The sequence below is a fragment of the Mobula hypostoma genome, chromosome 9, assembly GCF_963921235.1.
Source record: "Mobula hypostoma chromosome 9, sMobHyp1.1, whole genome shotgun sequence".
Taxonomy (NCBI): domain Eukaryota; kingdom Metazoa; phylum Chordata; class Chondrichthyes; order Myliobatiformes; family Myliobatidae; genus Mobula; species Mobula hypostoma.
In genome coordinates, this window is record NC_086105.1 from 70,116,252 (window position 1) to 70,136,493 (window position 20,242).

General features: G+C 42.5%; 1 protein-coding gene across 1 annotated transcript in view; it reads left to right on the forward strand.

Annotated features, from left to right (window-relative positions):
• The window catches only part of LOC134351276 (chemokine-like protein TAFA-2), a 678,364-nt gene that overhangs the window by 576,342 nt on the left and 81,780 nt on the right, over nucleotides 1–20,242 (forward strand). The gene's annotated exons all lie outside the window — the stretch shown is intronic.

Consider the following 20,242-nt stretch of genomic DNA (forward strand, 5'->3'; position numbering starts at 1 on the left):
ATCCTTTCCACACCCCCTCTATCTGTGCCCTCTGGTCCTAGACTCACCCACCATAGGAAACATCCTCTCCACATACCCTCTATATGTGCCCTCTGGTCCTAGACTCAGTCACCGTAGGAAACATCCTCTCCACACCCCTCTATCTGTGCCCCCTGGTCCTAGACTCAGTCACTATGGGAAACATCCTCTTATTTAATGTTTATTGATATATTTATATTAGAATTTGGCAGGTGTGCTATGACCATTTTTTGAATCTTTGGAGTATAAATTCAGCCCCAGATTCAGTAAAAAGTCCTGGAAAGCTAACTTCACTTATCCCTCCGGCCCCAAATCCTTGTTTGGAAGAGGTGATCTATGGCTTAGCTGAATTCAGAAAATTGCTGTCTCAGTTTCAGATGCCAGTCTTTTCTGATGGTCCATCAATATAATTCAGCTTCAGTTATGAACCCTGCTGTCCAAACAACAGGAACTTTCACTGAGCTAGTCTGTTTAGAGAAAGAGCAATCTTACCTGGTGTTTAAGGTGGAGAAAAATGGAACAAAATACTCAGAGAATGAAGATCCACGTGTTGCCACAGCCATAGCTCAAAGGTTGCGGTTATTCTTGACTTGAACGGAAATGGGTTCAAGTTTCCTCATCGCATCTTTTTGCCTGGCACTGTACGTCACATGTGTATTTGTGGACACACAAGTGACACTTGTGTCAGATGTTCACTGGGGCATTAAAGGAGCTCTGCTCTGGGTGTCAGATGTGTAGTTGTGCACACACATGTGACAGTTGTATCAGATATTAACTGGGGAACTGAAGGAGCTCTGCTCTGTGTGTCAGATGAGAAGCAAAATGGAGAAGCCTCAGTTCAGCCAGCCTGATTGGATATCAAAGGACCTCTGGTATTACTGGATGAAGAAAAGGAAAGAAATTCCTTATCCAAAACAATAAATACTGCTGGTCACCGAGTCTATTGCCTGTGTGTGGGATCTTCTGTGTATAAAGTAACTGTTCAGGGTATTTGCAAGCCAGCAGTGACTATGCTTCATAATTATTATAAGAGCATAAGACCATAAGATATACAAGTAGAATTAGACCATTTGGCCCATCGAGTATGTCCCACCTTTTCATCATGGCTGATCCATTTTTCCTCTCAGCCCCAATCATCAGGTGCTGACCACTCAAAAATTTATCAACCTCTGCCTTAAATATATATACAGAATTGGCCTCCACAGCTGCCTGTGGTAATGAGTTCCACAGATTCACCACTCTTTGGCTAAAGAAATTCCTCCTCATCTCTATTTTATAACCATATAACCATATAACAATTACAGCATGGAAACAGGCCATCTCGGCCCTTCTAGTCCATGCCAAACTCTTACTCTCACCTAGTCCCACCGACCTGCACTCATTCCTTTCCTGTCCATGTATCTATCCAATTTAACTTTAAACGACAGCATCGAATCTGCCTCAACCACTTCTGCTGGAAGCTCGTTCCACACAGCTACCACTCTCTGAGTAAAGAAATTCCCCCTCATGTTACCCCTAAACTTTTGTGCTTTAACTCTCAACATGTCCTCTTGTTTGAATCTTCCCCGCTCTCAATGGAAAAAGCCTATCCATGTCAACTCTATCTATCCCCCTCATAATTTTAAATACCTTTATCAAGTCCCCCCTCAACCTTCTACGCTCCAAAGAATAAAGACCCAACTTGTTCAACCTTTCTCTGTAACTTAGGAGATGAAACCCAGGCAACATTTTAGTAAATCTCCTCTGTACTCTCTCAATTTTATTGACATCTTTCCTACAATTCAGTGACCAGAACTGTACACAATACTCCAAATTTGGGCTCACCAATGCCTTATACAATTTCGACATTACATCCCAACTCCTATACTCAATGCTCTGATTAATATAGGCCAGCATACCAAAAGCTTTCTTCACCAACCTATCCACATGAGATTCCACCTTCAGGGAACTATGCACCATTATTCCTAGATCCCTCTGTTCTACTGCATTCTTCAATGCCCTACCATTTACCATGTATGTCTTATTTTGATTAGTCCTACCAAAATGTAGCACCTCACATTTTTCATCATTAAACTCCATCTGCCATCTTTCAGCCCACTCTTCTAACTGGTCTAAATCTCTCTGCAAGCTTTGAAACCCTACTTCATTATCTACAATGCCACCTACCTTAGTATCATCTGCATACTTACTAATCCAATTTACCACCCCATCATCCAGATCATTAATGTATGTGACAAATAACATTGGACCCAGTACAGATCCCTGAGGCACTCCACTACACACCATCTTCCAATCTGACACACAGTTATCCACCACTACTCTCTGGCGTCTCCCATCCAGTCACTGCTGAATCCATTTTACTACTTCGATATTAATCCCTAACGATTGAACCTTCCTAACTAACCTTCCATGTGGAACCTTGTCAAAGGCCTTACTGAAGTTCATATAGACAACATCCACCGCTTTACCATCATCAACTTTCCTAGTAACCTCATCAAAAAATTCAATAAGATTTGTCAAACATGACCTTCCATGCACAAATCCATGTTGACTATTCCTAATCAGACCCTGTCTATCCAGATAATTATATATACCATCTCTAAGAATACTTTCCATCAATTTACCCACCACTGACGTCAAACTCACAGGCCGATAATTGCTAGGATCACTTTTAGAACCCTTTCTAACCAATGGAAGCACATGAGCAATACGCCAATCTTCCAGCACCATCCCCGTTTCTAATGACATTTCAAATATTTCTGTCAGAGGCCCTGCTATTTCCACACTAACTTCCCTCAAGGTCTTAGGGAATATCCTGTCCGGACCCGGAGACTTCCCCACTTTTATATTCCTTAAAAGCGCCAGTACTTCCTCTTCTTTAATCGTCATACTTTCCATAACTACCCTTCTTGTTTCCTTTACCTTACACAATTCAATATCCTTCTCCTTAGTGAACACCGAAGAAAAGAAATTGTTCAAAATCTCCCCCATCTCTTTTGGCTCTGCACATAGCCATCCACTCTGATTCTCTAAGGGACCAATTTTATCCCTCACTATCTTTTTGCTATTAATATAACGGTAGAAACCCTTTGGATTTATTTTCACCTTACTTGCCAAAGCAGCCTTGTATCTTCTTTTAGCTTTTCTAATTTCTTTCTTAAGATTCGTTTTACATTCTTTATATTCCTCGAGCACCTCATTAACTCCAACCTGCCTATATTTATTGTAGATCCCTCTCTTTTTCCGAACCAAGTTTCCAATATCCCTTGAAAACCATGGCTCTCTCAAACCTTAACCTTTCCTTTCAACCCAACAGGAACATAAAGATCCTGTACCCTCAAAATTTCACCTTTAAATGACCTCCATTTCTCTATTACATCCTTCCCATAAAACAAATTGTCCCAATCCTCTCCTTCTAAATCCTTTCACATCTCCTCAAAGTTAGCCTTTCTCCAATCAAAAATCTCAACCCTGGGTCCAGACCTATCCTTCTCCATAATTATTTTGAAACTAATGGTATTGTGATCACTGGACCCGAAGTGCTCCCCAACACATACCTCTGTCACCTGCCCTATCTCATTCCCTAACAGGAGATCCAACACTGCCCCTTCTCTAGTTGGTACCTCTATGTATTGCTGCAAAAAACTATCTTGCACACATTTGACAAACTCCAAACCATCCAGCCCCTTAACAGAATGGGCTTCCCAGTCTATGTGTGGAAAATTAAAATCTCCCACAATCACAACCTTGTACTTACTACAAATATCTGCTATCTCCTTACAAATTTGCTCCTCCAGTTCTCGGTCCCCATTAGGTGGTCTATAATACACCCTATAAGCGTCACTACACCTTTACCATTCCTCAATTCCACCCAAATAGCCTCCCTAGATGAGTCCACTAATCTATCCTGCCAGAGCACTGCTGTTATATTTTCTCTGATAAGCAATACAACACCTCCCCCTCTATTTTAAAAGGATGCCCCTCTATTCTGAGGCTGTGTCCTCTGGTCTTAGACTCCCCTACCAAAGGTAACTTCCTCTCCTCATCCACTCTATCAAGGCCTTTCACCATTCGATTGGTTTCAATTTAGTCACCTCTCATTCTTCTGAATTCCAGTGAATACAGGCCCACAGCTATCAAACACTCTTCATATGGCAAGTCATTCAGAATCAGGTTTATTATCGCCGGCATATGTTGTGAAATTTGAAATCATTTTTGTGAACCTCCTTTGAACCCTCTCCAGTTTCATTATCTCCTTTCTAACATAAGGGGCCCGAAACTGCTCACAATATTCCAAGTGAGGCCTCACCAGTGCTTTATAAAGGCTCCACATTACATTATTGCTTTTATATTTTAGTCCTCTTGAAATGAATGCTAACATCACATTGCCTTCCTCACCACAGACTCAACCTGCAAATTAACCTTCAGGAAATCCTGCACAAGGACTCCCAAGTCCCTTTGCACTTCAGATTTTTGTATTTTCTCTCCATTTAGAAAATAGTCAACCCTTTCATTTCTTCAACCAATGTGCATGACCATACGCTTCCCGGCACTGCATTCCATCTGCCACTTCCTTGTCTATTCTCTTGATCTGTTTAAGTCCTTCTGTAACCTCTCTACTGCCTCAAAGCTACCTGCCCCTCCACTGTCCATTTGCAAAACTTGCCCCACACGTCATAAAACTTCCTCCTCACACTTCAAATGCATTCCCTTTAGTTCTTGACATCTCTACTCTGGGAAAAGTGGTCTGACTATCTACTATGTCTATGCCTCTCATAACTTTATAGCTTCTGTTGTGTCACCTCTCCTCTTCTGATGCTTCAGTGGAGACCAATGTAAGTTTCTCCCTGAAGTTCATTCTCCCTAATCCTGGCAGCAGCACAATAAACCTCTTCTGCAGCCTGGTTCATCGTTGTTGTTGTGGTTTTATGCTTCCGTTGTACTGTGCTCCATCCATCTCTGCAAACCTGTGCTACTCGTATCCTTATGATGGAATCACTCATAGACCTCACTGACAGCGAGGCAGGTGGATCTGAGTTCAAACACACCAGACAAGGGATGAATATTAGGACCCTCTTCTGTCATTCACAGGACTTTTTCAATCATCCTGATACCTCTGGAGTCAATATGTATCAATGTGTGTTGACTTTGGACCATTGGTGTATCTATAAAGTGACTCCAGCCCACACCACAGTGAATATTTTCTTACTGGGCTGCCTGCAGATTTTCTTTTCCTTGTGCATCCTAATTTTAGACTGGTTTATCTGAGGCTATATCTCTGCACTCTGCCCCTTCAGCAAGTTCCATCACCAGAGAAAATATCCACGGCAACTGTTGAACTGTTATGAAGAGACAATTTCAGGGAAGTGAGTTCCAGTCAGATAACATTAGGTGTGATTCCAGCCACACATAAACTGGTCAAGTCTTTTTTTGTGTTTTCCCAAGATAACCACGATAGGCAGATAGGACTTATTTCTGACAAATGCAAGGTGATTTATTTTGGCAAGTCAGATAAGGGCAGAACATAGACAACGAATGGCAGAGCACTGAGGAACGATGTTGACTTCCTGCGGGACTTCAGGATACAAACTTATAGTTCCCTGAAAGTGTTAACAAACCTGAATAGGGACCAAAGAAGGCATTCTACTTGCTTGCTTTCATTGGTCAGGGCACAGAATATAAACATTGAAATGTTGTTGAAATCCTTGGGATGAAGGAGGCTGAGAAGTGACCTGATGGAGGTATATAAAATTAAAGAGCCATCGATAGGGTAGGCTGTCAAAACCTTTTTCCCATAGTAGGGGTATGGTATCAAGAACAAGAAGGCATAGGGTTATGGTGGGAGGCAGGAGGTATAATGAGGAAGAGAGTTATTGATGGCTGGAAATTGCTGCGAAATAAGTTCAAAGCTCAAAGTTTAAAGTAAATTTATTATCAAATTATTCACATAGAAACATAGAAACATAGAAAATAGGTGCAGGAGTAGGCCATTCGGCCCTTCGAGCCTGCACCTCCATTTATTATGATCATGGCTGATCATCCAACTCAGAACCCTGCCTTCTCTGCATACCCCCTGACCCCTGTAGCCACAAGGGCCATATCTAACTCCCTCTTAAACATAGCCAATGAACTGGCCTCAACAGTTTGCTGTGGCAGAGAATTCCACAGATTCACCACTCTCTGTGTGAAGAAGTTTTTCCTAATCTCGGTCCTAAAAGGCTTCCCCTCTATCCTCAAACTGTGACCCCTCGTTCTGGACCTCCCCAACATCGGGAACAATCTTCCCGCATCTAGCTTGTCCAATCCCTTTAGGATCTTATACGTTTCAATCAGATCCCCCCTCAATCTTCTAAATTCCAACGAGTACAAGCCCAGTTCATCCAGTCTTTCTTCATATGAAAGACCTGCCATCCCAGGAATCAATCTGGTGAACCTTCTTTGTACTCCCTCTATGGCAAAGATGTCTTTCCTCAGATTAGGGGACCAAAACTGCACACAATACTCCAGGTGTGGTCTCACCAAGGCCTTGTACAACTGCAGTAGTACCTCCCTGCTCCTGTACTCGAATCCTCTCGCTATAAATGCCAGCATACCATTCGCCTTTTTCACCGCCTGCTGTACCTGCATGCCCACTTTCAATGACTGGTGTATAATGACACCCAGGTCTCGTTGCACCTCCCCTTTTCCTAATCGGCCACCAGTCAGATAATAATCTGTTTTCCTATTTTTGCCACCAAAGTGGATAACTTCACATTTATCCACATTAAATTGCATCTGCCATGAGTTTGCCCACTCACCCAACCTATCCAAGTCACCCTGCATCCTCTTAGCATCCTCCTCACTGCTAACACTGCCACCCAGCTTCGTGTCATCCGCATATTACCATACACTACCTCTACCCCTTCCCTCTACAGTCATGATGAAGGGTTCCAGACCAAAACGTCGACTGATCTTTTCCACAGATGCTGCCCGACCTGCTGAGTTCCTGCAGCGTGTTGTGAGTGTTACCATACACTACCGTCAGACCATAAGACATAGGAGCCCATCGAGTCTGCTCCACCATTCCATCATGACTGATTTACTATCCCTGTCAACATCATTCTCCTGCTGTCTCCCTGTAACCTTTGACACTCTGACTAATCAAGAACTTATCACCATCTGCTTTAGATATAGCAGATAGCCTCCACAGCTATCCATGGCAATGAATTCCACAGATTCACCATCATCCTCATAAAGAAATTCCTCTTCACCTCTGTTCTAAATGGATATCCCTGTATTCTGAAGCTGTGCCCTCTGGTCCTATTCCCCCCTTTAGGAAACATTGTCTCCATATCCACTCTGTCCAGGGCATTCAATAGTTGATAGATTTCAATGAGATCTTCCCCCTCATTCTTCTAAACTCTAGCAAGAACAGGCCCAGAGCCATCAAATGCTCTTCTTATGTTAACCCTTTCATTCACAGAATCATTCATGTGGAACTCCTCTGGACCCTCTCTTTTCTTAGATAAGGGGCCCAAAACTGCTCACAAAACTCCACGTGCAGTCTGACCAATGCCTTGTAAAGAACCTGCATGACATCCTTGCTCTTATATTCTAGTTCTCTCGAAATTAAGGCTAACATTGCACTTGCCTTCCTTACCACTGACTCAACCTGCAAGTTATCCTTTAGGGAATCCTGCACAAGTCACTTTGTACCTCTGATTTTTGAAATTTCTCCCTGTTTTCAAAATAGTCTATGGCTTTACTTGTTCTACCAACGTGCATGAGCATACATTTCCTTACACTATATTCCATCTGCTCCTTCTTTGCCCATTCTCCCCATTTGTCCAAGTCCTTTTGCAAAGTCTCTACTTCATCAACAATACCTGCCCCTCCACCTACCTTTGTATTGTCTGCAGTCTTAACAACAAAGCCATGAATTCCGTCATGCAAATCGTGGACATACAATGTGAAAATAAGTGTTCCCGATACTGACTCTGCAGAACATAACTTGTCATCAGTAGCCAACCAGAGTAGACCCTTTATTCTCACTCTTTTCCACCTACCAATCGGCCAATCTTCTGTTGATGTCAGTATCTTTCCTGTAAAACTATAGGCTCTTATCTTGCTGAGCATCCTCCTGTGCTGCACTTTGTCAAAAGCCTTCTGAAAATCCAAGTGAACAACACCCACTGACTTTCCTTTATCTATCCTTCCTGTTACTTTTTCAAAGCATTCCAACAGACTTGTCAGGCAAGATTTCTCCTTAAGGAAACCATGCTGACTTGGCCTACTTTACCATGCACTCCCAAATACTCCCAAACCTCATCCTTAACAATGGACTCCAATATCTTTCCAACCACTGAAGTCAGGCTAACTGGCCTTTAATTTCCTTTCTTCTGCCTCCTTCCCTTCTTAAAGAGTGGAATAATATTTACAATATTCTAGTCCTCAGGAACCATTCCAGAATCTAGTGATTCTTGAAAGATCATTAATAATGCCTCCACAGTCTCCCCATGAACCTCTTTCAGAACCCTTGGGTGTAGTCCATCTGGTCCAAGTGGCTTATCTACTTTCAGACCTTTCAGCTTCCCAAGCACCTTCGCCCTATTAATAGCAACTACACTCACGTCTACCCCGACACTCTCAAATTTCTGATATACTGCTAGTGCCTTCCACAGTGAAGACTGATGCAAAATTCTTATTTAGTTTGTCTGCCTTTCTTTGTCTCCAATGACTACCTCTCTAGCATCATTTTCCAGTGGTCCAATATCCACACTTGCCTCTCTATTACTCTTCATACAGTATATCTGAAAAAAATACTTGGTATCCTTTTTGATATTTTGGCTAGATTGCCTTCATATTTCATTTTTTCTTTCCTGTTGTATTTTAGTTGCCTTCTGTTGGTTTTTAATAGCTTCCCAATCCTCTAACTTCCCATTTGTTTTTGCTCTATTATATGGTCTATCTTTTGCTCTTATGCTGTTTTTGACTTCCGTTGTCAACCACAATTGCCTCATCCTCCCTTTGGAATACTGTTTCTTCTTTGGAATGCATCTGTCCTGCGCCTTCCAAATTGCTCCCAGAAACTCCAACCATTGCCATTCTGCCAACATCCTTGCTAGTGTCCCATTCCAGTCAAATTTGGCCAGCTCCTTTCTTCCTCTGTAATTTCCTTTACTCTACAGTAATACAGATATATCTGACTCTGTCTTCTCCCTTTCAAACTGCAGGGTGAATTCTATCATATGATCACTGAGCCCAAGGGTTCCTTTACCTTAAGCTCCCTAATCAATTCTGATTCATTGCACCCAATCTAGAATTACCTTTCCCCTGGTGGGCTCAACCACAAGCTGCTCTAAAAAGCTATCTCACTGGCATTCTACCAATTCTCTTTCTTGGGATCCAGCACTAACCTGATTTTCTCAATCTACCTATATAATCTACCTGTATTATATTGAAATCCCCCATTGCAACTGTAACATTGCCCTTATTACATGCCCTTTCTATTTGCTGTTAAAATCTATATCCTACCTCCTGGCTACTGTTCAGGAGCCTGCATATAACTTCCATCGGGGTCATTTTACCCTTGCAGTTTCTTAACTTTACCCACAAGGATTCTACACCTTCGGATCCTATGTCACCCCTTTCTAAGGATTTAATTTAATTTTTTACCAGCAGAGACAAACCCCACCGCCTCTACTACCAGCCTGTCCTTTCAATGAAATGTGTGTCTTTGGGTGTTAAGCTCCCGACTATGATCTTTCAGCCACGACTCAGTGACGTCCACAACGTCATACCTGCCAATCTGTAACTGTGCTACAAGATTATTGACCTTATTCTGATACTGCGTGCATTTAAATATAACATCTTCAATCCTGTATTCATCACCCTTTTCAGTTTTGTCTGTCTTGTTACTCTTCACCTCATTTGAATTCAATTTTGCCCCGATCATCTGCTTGTCCATCCTCACAGTCTCACTACACACTAAGTCGACTGTATACCAACTGCCCCATCCTCAGCCCTGTCATTCTAGTTCCCATCCCCTTGCCAGCTTAATTTAAACCCTGGCACACCTGCCAGGAAGGATATTGGTCCCCCTCAGGTTCAGGTGTAATCCAGCAGGCCAGGTAGCATCTATGGAAAAGAGTACAGTTGATGTTTTGTGCCGAGACCCTTCGTCAGGACCCAATGAAGGCTTTCGGCCCGAAACGTCGACTGTACCTTTTTCTATAGTTGCTGCTTGACCTGCATTTTGTGTTGCTTTGATTTCCAGTATCTGCAGATTTTCTCTTGTCCGGCGTAATCAGTCCTTTTTGTCATACCTTCACCAGAAGAGATTCCAATAATCCAGAAATATAAAGCCCTGCTCCCTGTTTCGGTTTAAGATGGCCCCTGTGAAGTCCAACGGATACCTACTGGCAGCAAACAAAACAAAGAATACAACTAAATACTTTGTTAATCACACCTTTTCTTGTAAAATTATGGTAAATGATCACCACAAACAATGGAGAGGCGAGTGAAGGCAAGGCTAAGCATACGGGTGCAGGCTAAAGTCCATTAGTGTTTGAGGCACATTCGAGCCAATGCCGGAGTGAGGTCGAGACAGATTCACGGGAAAGTCAGAGTGAGTGGAGCAGAGGAGAGGTGATTCGCGGGAAAGTCAGAGTGAGTGGCGCAGAGGAGAGGTGATTCGCGGGAAAGTCAGAGTGAGTGGAGCAGAGGAGAGGTGATTCGCGGGAAAGTCAGAGTGAGTGGAGCGGAGGAGAGGTGATTCGCGGGAAAGTCAGAGTGAGTGGAGCGGAGGAGAGGTGATTCGCGGGAAAGTCAGAGTGAGTGGAGCAGAGGAGAGGTGATTCGCGGGAAAGTCAGAGTGAGTGGAGCGGAGGAGAGGTGATTCGCGGGAAAGTCAGAGTGAGTGGAGCAGAGGAGAGGTGATTCGCGGGAAAGTCAGAGTGAGTGGAACAGAGGAGAGGTGATTCGCGGGAAAGTCAGAGTGAGTGGAGCGGAGGAGAGGCAGATTCGAGGGAAAGACAGAGTGAGTGGAGCGGAGGAGAGGCAGATTCGAGGCCCGTCTACCTAAGACGAGAGTGAGGTTTGATCAGTCTAAGTGCCAGGACTTTTTATAAAGGTCAGCTACAGGCTGAAATGTGGCGGTGCGGTCCAGATGCAGAGCGTGTCCATGTGACAGGGCCCAGGTCCTAGTGCAAGGAGCGACCCGCTGTTTGAATGATGTGAACGCCGCAGTGTGTTGGGACAAGGGATGAAGGTTGGGCCGGTCCTGCTTGCTGCTCTGTGACATTTCTGCTCCACGCTGAACTGAGGCTCAGGCTGTGGCCTGCACCGACTGCACTGGGCTACGTGCCTATGGACTGACTTTAGTTCTGAATGTTATTTGCTTGCTTCTATTATTTGTACAATTTGTTTTTTTTGCTCTGCACATTTGATGTTGATGGCCTTTTTAAATGGGTTCTTTGGGATTTCTTGTTTTGTGGCTGCTTGTAAGGAGATGATTCTTAAGGTTGTATAATGTATACATACTTTGGTAATAAATGTACTTTGAACTTTGAACTGTATCATTCCCTCAGCCACTCGTTCATCAATAATGTCATCCTATTCCTGCCCTGATTAGAACGTGGCTCTGGCAGTAATCTGGTGACTACATCCTATTACTCTGGGAGTATAGCCGGTGACTACATCCTATTACTCTGGGAGTAATCTGGTGATTACTACCTTGGAGGACCCTGTTCTTCAGCCTTTTCCTTAACTCCCTGTACTCACTGCGCAGGACCTTCCCCCTTTCTAACTACCTATATCATTGGTGCCAATGTGCACCATGACCTCTGGCTGCTCACCATCCCTCTTGAAAATCTTTTGCAGCCACTCTGAGACATTCTGCACCTTAGCACCATGGAAGCAACACACCATCCTGGCTTCTCTTTCACAGTCACAGAATCTCCTGCCGTCCCCCTAACTATTGAGTCTCCTATCACTACCACTCCACTTGACTTTACCCTTTGCTGCTGAGCCTCATAGCTGGCCACAGTGTCACTGGCCTGGCTATTGCTGCCATGATCTGATGAGTCAACCACCACCCCAGCAGAATCCAATGGGGTAGACTTGTTGCTGAGGGGAATGGCCACAGGAAAACCCTGCACTGACTGTTTACTCCCCTTCCCTCTCCTGCTGTCCTGCATCTACTATCTGAAGCCTGCACTCTGTGTGTGTCCACCTCAGTAAAAGACTTATCTATGAATTTTTCATCCTCCTGGATGATCCTGGGTGCATCCACCTCCAGCTCCAGTTCCCTGACCTTCTGGCAGATGTGGTCATCAGGAAGACAATTAGGTATCCTGAAAACCCACACCTCACAGATGGAGCATTCTACTGCCTGATCTACCATTCTGCCTACACTTGTTCTTCTTCTAGCTTCTCTTACTTGAATTCTAGCCTGTCCCTGTTCTTAACAAAGCCTGACCATTCTAACATTGTTCACTCACTCAATGGCCACTCAACTCCCATTTCGTTTTATTGACTCTTGCTAATTAACCCTAGTTACTATTAACCCAGGGAATCTCCAAGTCCACAGACAAGTCCTGACAGGCCCCACTAGCTTTTTAAAACCGACGTGTAAAGTCCACAAGGAACTATCTCCAACTCACTTTGTGATCTCCTGCTCCACGGACAGTTCATTTTCTTGCAGGCATCTACAGGAAAAGAAGAATCACAATAGAATTTATGTAAAATTATATATATATACAGACAGAAACTGATAAACAACTGAAGTGCAGAAGAAGACAAACTTTGCAAATAAATATACTGAAAGCATCAGTTATAGAGTCCTTGCAGGTGAGTCTCTGTAGGTCATGGAATCAGTTCCGAGAACAGCGGAGTCACTTTCCAGGAAAGAAGATTAGTGATTTAGGTAGAAGCTGTTAAAGGAGCGGTGTTAATTTACTTCTCGGATACTGATTTCAAGCCACAATGATGGTGTTAGCTTTTAGTTATCTTGGAAGATGTTAGTTCTTGGATCAGTTGACCTAACATTTATTATTTTCCTTTGTTCTGTACAGCCACAAAGAATCAGACGCAACTACTTCATTTAAGAGGCATTTAGACTGAGTGTTAAATAGAAAGATATTTTCTTAATGCAGGCAATTTGGGATTAGGGTAGATGGGTTTAAAAAGGCCAGCAAGGACAAAATGGGCAGAAATGCCTGTTTCTGTGTAGTATGAGTTAGCAAGGCATGTAGGTTGTGTGTTATAGCTGAAGGTTGTTCTTCACCTTTTCAGTTTGGCCATCTAAAGTGACCTGGCAAATGTCATACATATCCTGAGAAAACTAAGTCAGCATTGAATGAGAAACACCCGTCACCTCATTATTAGCCTTGCTAACTTACAGAATAGATGTGAATCATAGTGCAAGAAGTGATAAAAATCAAATGTTTTGACTGCCTGGGTGCAAGAACCAGTTCAGAATTTTCTCTTCATTATTCAGTTATAGCTGATGAAATATTAAAGGTGTTTGATCCTGTTGTGTATAGTTAGAATCTCACAGGATCTTATTTCTTGCTCATGAACAAATATTAATTCCTTTATCTTTTGACAAATAGAAACATCGGGCACATTGAACCAATTTCAAAATGTGATGTAATTCAACCATGTTGATTTAAATGTTACTGAGGAAAAAATGAATGTCTGCTGGTTGAAGCACACAATATATTGAATATCACTATTGTCATTTCTTGGTACCTCTGATGAGAACTTGTAACACAGCTTTCAATTTATGTAACTAATAATATGACAGAAATTTCTTTAATGTCTTCACTTTTACAGCCAAGGATATTTTTAAAGTGCTGTATAGCTGATTATAACAAAGGCAACACGAGATTATCAGAAAGAATTGTTTTTTAACACACACCAGCATATAACTGTAATGTATAGATCTATATCTTTTAGAGCAATGACCCCACACACCCCTTTTAGCACACCTTATTGATCTGTTGTCTGTGCATGCACTGTTGTCTACACATATGCATTGTTGTCTGTGCATGCACTGTTGTCTACACATATGCATTGTTCTCCCTCTCACTGCAATGTGAATACACCGCTTAAAGTCATCTCCCGCATGTGATATATGGTTGTGCACAGGCACAACAAATTGGCGATGAGGATGAACCACAATGGCAGAAAATATCACAAACTGTACCTACAGTTATGGGACAAAACAGCAAGAGTTAAACAGCACGAGAAAGCTGAAAGAATGCATGAGTAACAGTGAGAGACGCACTGAATTTAAAGTGAAAACAACATAGTAATGGCTTCATTCGGGAAAGTTGATTAATTTGATAGCAGTAATGAAGGCTGGGAGTTGTATTGTAATGTGAAAAAGGTGGAGGAGTAAAAGAAAGCCCTACTCTTCTTAGCTTCATGGGCCCAAGAACGTACAGTCTCTTACACAACTTACTAATCATTGCAAAACCAGCAAGCAAGAAATTTAATGAACTTGTTACAGTTTTACAAAATCGCATGAGCCCTAAACAGCTGCTAATAGCGGAGTGATTTAGATTTTACATAAGGAACCAGTCAAAGGATGATCTGAATCCATTGCAGAACTGTACAAACTTTTACAGTACTGTGACTTTAGAGATGGACTTCCTGATGGATTAAGGAGCAGGCTTGTACTGTATGTGGCCTGCAGAGTCAAAGCAGTCAAAAGAGGCTGCTATCCAAGAGAGCCCAAACCTTAGAATGGGCATTGACCATTGCAATGTTATTAGAGACTGCAGTAAAAGATGCAGCAGAACTATGGAAAGGAGGTTAGAATGTAAAATACACAAAACATCCCTGAATGGTGCAAAAAGCTCAAAATGTTATCAATGTGGCAAATCCCCCCATGATGCAAGTGACTGTTGGTTCAAAGAAAAAGTCTGCAGAAAGTGTCACAGACAAGGTCACATGGAGATAATCCCCGAGGCAGACAAAAGCACAAACATGTGAAGAGTCTCAAGCACAAAACGAAGTAAATGCATAAAGTTACTGAATGTAAAACAGCATCAGACAACATAGAGTCTGACAAAGATGAACAGACTTTCCTAGAAGTGCATAGTTAAACTGAAGCAGATCACAAAATCATCTGGATCACAATAGACGTGTCCAGTGCAAAACTGAAAATGGAGCTGGATACAGTGTCAGCTTTGCCCGTAACTCCAGAGACTGACAACAACAGATTGTTTTCTACAATACCATAGAGAACACCTCAGTGATGCTAAAGACTTACACAGGTGATAAAGTGTCTTCCAAGACAAACTGAAAGTGAATGTGATGTATGGAGACCAAGCACAGCATTTAGACTGGCACTCAATCAAAGCTCTCAGTGTGGCATCAACAGGCAATCTCAGCCCAAATGGGGGGCATTAACCAGAGACTGGTACAGCTGCTTAATGTTAATGGGAAAGTGTTTGAGAAGGGGATTAGTAAACTCAAAGGCATGAAGGCCAGAATTGAAATGGATGAAACAGCAACAACAAGATTCCATAAAGCATGTCCAAGAGTTTTATGTGCTAAAGTAGATGCTGAACTGCAGAGCTTGGAGGCATCTGGAAGTGAAGGGAGTGATTGGGCCATGCCCATTGTCCCGGTGATCAAGAAAGAGAAGCCAGAGCCATTCGTATATGTGGGGATTTCAAGTGAGCATCAACCCCGTGCTGCGTACTGTGCAGTATCCCATACCATGAATAGAAGACGTTTTTGTATCTTTGGCAGCCTGAGAGAGGTTTTCAAAGATTGAATTGTCACAAGCCTATCTGCAAATGGAGATTGAGGGGTCAAGCAGGAAGTTCCTCGCAATCAACACTCACAAGAGACTGTTCCAGTATAATCATCTCATCTTTGGCGACCCATCAGCCCCAGCAATTTGGCAAAGAGCAATGGATCAAGTGCTTCAAGATATCCCAGGAAAATAATGTTACTTTGATGACATCATTGTGACTGGCAAAAACGATGAAGAGCACCTCCGGAACCTTAGTAAAGTGCTTAGCAGGCTGTGAGAGACTGGTCTACACACAAAGAAAGAGAAATGTGAGTTATTCAAGAATGAAATCTCATAATGTGGACGTGTTATTGGCAAGTAGGGCTGATATAAGTCACAAGAGAACATTGAAGCAGTGCTGCGAAATATGTCACAACTCAGGTCATACTTGGGCCTCCTATCACTGGTTTCTCCCAAACATTGCTACAGTGCTGCATCCATTGAACACACTGTTACAGACAGGAGCAAAGTGCGAATGGTCAGAAAGATGTGAAAGAGCATTCAAGGAAACAAAGAGACTAATAACACCAGATGAATTGCTCACATGTTATAACTCATCTCTGCCCATCAGACTGGCATGTGATGTATGACATCGATACAGTTTTGCCACACATTATGAAAGATGGATCTGAATGACTGATTGCATTTGCTTCAAAATCATTGACAAACGCAGAATGCAACTACGCACAGATTGATTGAGAGGCTGTTGGTCTAGTATGGGGAATAAAGAAGTTCCACCACCACCTCTATGAACATAAGTTTACACTTGTGCCCATTTTCAATCCAAAGAATGGAATTCCAGTGATGACTGCTACCCAGATGCAATGTTGGCACTATTCCTAGGAGCCCACTCTTATGACATAGAGTTCAAGAGTACCGAACAACATAGTAATGCTGATGGCTTGTCACGTCTTCCATTGCTGCAACTGAAGAAAAGAGTCTTCATACTGTGGCCCAGTAGGGGTGTTCCACACCACACTGGTGGACCAGTTGCCGGTAACAAATTCTGAAATACAAAGAGAAACAAAGAATGACCCGACATAGTCAAAAGTCTATGAAGCACCATTCACCAATCATCATAAAAGTCTATGAAGTGTCTACGGGTTATACCAATGAAGTTAACTACTCCAGAAAAGTCTGTCTCAATCCTGAGGGCCACCTTTGCCAGAAACAGCTTATCAGAACAAATTGTGAGTGACAACTGACCACAATACACATCAGAAGAATTGCGACTGTTCATGAAGAAAAATGGCATCAACCATTTCAAGTCAGCTCCTCACCAGTCAGCAATGAATGGATTAGCTGAAAGGTTTGTCCAAACCTTCCAAAAGTCCATTAAAGTGATGGACAAGAAGGACATTTCTCTACAGCACAAGGTGGACAACTTCCTTTTTGTGAATCAGAACTCTGTTCATGCGACGACAAATCAAACACCTGCAATGTCTGAAACCTCGCATAGACCTCCTGAAACCGGGCTTCCAAAGAGGAGTACAGAATAAACAGTCCAGTCAGTTGCCAAGTGACGCAGCAAGGAGCTTTGAGATTGGACAGAAAATCCTAGCGCATCATTACCAAGAAGACAAGTGGACACCCAGTAGGATAATTACAAGAACTGGAAACTGATGTACACAGTGGATGTCGGAGATCAGACATGGAAACGTCATGTAGACCAGATACTGGATGCTCAACCAAAGAACACACTTGAGTCGACTGTATCCAACAAGATGGACATATTATGGCCATCAGACTTGCCTCTCAGTGATGATCATGTCACTGACAGCAACGTGATATCGGAGACCAAGAACGTTGTCTTAAGCAAGACACCTGCCAAACATGATGTCATTCAACAGGTCTGGAGAGGATACCTGGAAAGGAAAAGAGCACCACCCAAAAGACGAAACCTTAAGAACTATGAAGTTAGTTAAGGACTGTTATTGTGAAGGCATGTTTATTTGGAATATGGGTTTATGAAAGGCAAATTGAATGTTTTGAACATATACAGTTTTGTGTTCCATTAATCTAAAGGGGGAGTAAGTGTAATGTATGGAACTATAATTCTTTTAGAGCAGGGGTAGGCAACCTTAAGCACAAATGATTTTCTAGCATGCGTTATTCATTAATTTGAGGCAAAACATAACTAGATGTATTTAAATGGATAATTCCCATATTTCAAGCTTTTTATAGCATTTATCTGGCCCACCGTCCACTCATTAATATGCAATCTGGCCCACAGAGGCAAAAAGGTTGCCAACTCCTGTTTCAGAGCAATGCCCCCCAACTTAGCACTACATATTCATCTGTTGTCTACACATGCATTGTTGCCTACGCATGCCCAAAAATTCAAAATTTGAACCCTTTAATAGTCAGCTCCACCATGAGTACTCCCTCCCATCGTTCCCAAGACATCTTCAAGGAGTGGTACCTCAGAAAGGCAACGTCCATCATTAAGGACCCCCATCATACGGGTTATGCCCTCTTAGACAATAGACAATAGACAATAGGTGCAGGAATAGGCTATTCGGCCCTTCGAGCCAGCACCGCCATTCACTGTGATCATGGCTGATCATCCACAATCAGTATCTAGTTCCTGCCTTATCCCCAGACCCTTTGATTCCACTATCTTTAAGGGTTCTATCCATCTCTTTCTTGAAAGCGTTCAGAGACTTGGCCTCCACAGCCTTCTGGGGAAGAGGATTTCATATATCCACCACTCTCTGGGTGAAAAAGTTTTTCCTCAGCTCCGTTCTAAATGGCCTACTCCTTATTCTTAAACTGTGGCCTCTGGTTCTGGACTCACCTATCAGCGGGAACATGCTTCCTGCCTGCAGCGTGTCCAATCCCCTAATAGTCTTATATGTTTCAATAAGATCCCCTCTCAGCCTTGTAAATTCCAGAGTATAGAAGCCCAGTCGCTCCAATCTTTCGGCATATGACAGTCCCGCCATCCCTGAAATTAACTTTGTGAACCTACGCTGCACTCCCTCAATAGCAAGAATGTCCTTCCTCAAATTTGGAGACCAAAACTGCACACAGTACTCCAGGTGTAGTCTCACCAGGGCCCTGTACAACTGCAGAAGGACCTCCTTGCTCTTATAATTCTCATTGTTACTATCAGGAAGGAGGTACAGGAGCCTGAAGGCGCACATTCAATGACTCGGGAACAACTTCTTGCTCTCTGCCATCAGATTTCTAGATGGACATTGAGCCCATAAACACCACAGCCTGCTTACTTTTATTTATTTCTGTTTTTTGCATTACTTATTTTAATTTAACTATTTAATATACGCACATATATATACATAATTACATAATTTGGTTTTCTTTTTCTATATTTATCATACGTACTGCTGCTGCAAATTTAATAAATTTCACAAAATAGTGCCAGTGATATTAAATTTGATTCTGATTCTGAAGTAAGTTTTACAATTGTCTCAAAATATGACCGAGCATGAAAATGCAGCCACTTGCAAGAGGCATTTTGAAAAATCAGTGTTGCTTTCTTCCAGACTGAATTTTATTGGATGTACATACCTGGCAATTGCTGCCAAGACCTTCTGCATATCACCCCCAACACTTCTAGGCTCTTCCAGAATCACCTAGAATTAAACCCATACATTGGTTCTTTGCAAAATAGAAACGGGTTTTGAGCACAATTTTGATCTCTCTCTCTCCCTCCCTCTTTCTTGATGTCTTTCTCTATCTTTCGCTGTCTCCCTCTTTCTGTCTTTCTTTCTCTTCCCCCCATTAATATAACAACTAGATGACTTCATCAATAGCTGAGCACCACTGTAACCCTGTCAGAGATTTTCTCTCTGTTTTAGCCATCCCACTCCTTACTCTCTGCAACTGAATTACTCTCCCTCCTCTCCTGTTCTGCTGAGGGTTCTTCAACATGAGATATTTAATTTTCCACAGAAGCTGCCGAACCTGCTCAGCGTTTCTAGGATTTCCTGGTAAATTGCATTTGTGTAATCATTCACATTTCTGAATGGTCTGGGATAGCTGATCCCAGAAAACTATTGGGTAGGAGTGAAACTGAATGAACTTTATTGACTCATTAATTTTTATTTATTGACATAAGCGCTTTCAGACACTTGAGCCGAACCACCCTGCAATTCCCAATATAATCCTATTTATAATGACCAAGCAGTACATCTTTGGACTGTGGGAGGAAACTGAAGCAGCTGGAAGAAATCCCCGCAGTCACAGGGAGAACGTGCCAACTCCTTGCAGACTATGGCGGGGTTTGAGCCCAGGCAGCTGGTACTGTAAACCATTGTGTTAACCACTACACTACCCTGCCACCCTAATGAATGGCGATGTATTTCGAAGTCATAATGGTGTGTGACTTTGAGGGAGACCTGAAGTGGAGTTGGTTTATTATTGTCACATGTACTGAATCAGAATCAGGTTTATTAGCACTGATATATGTCA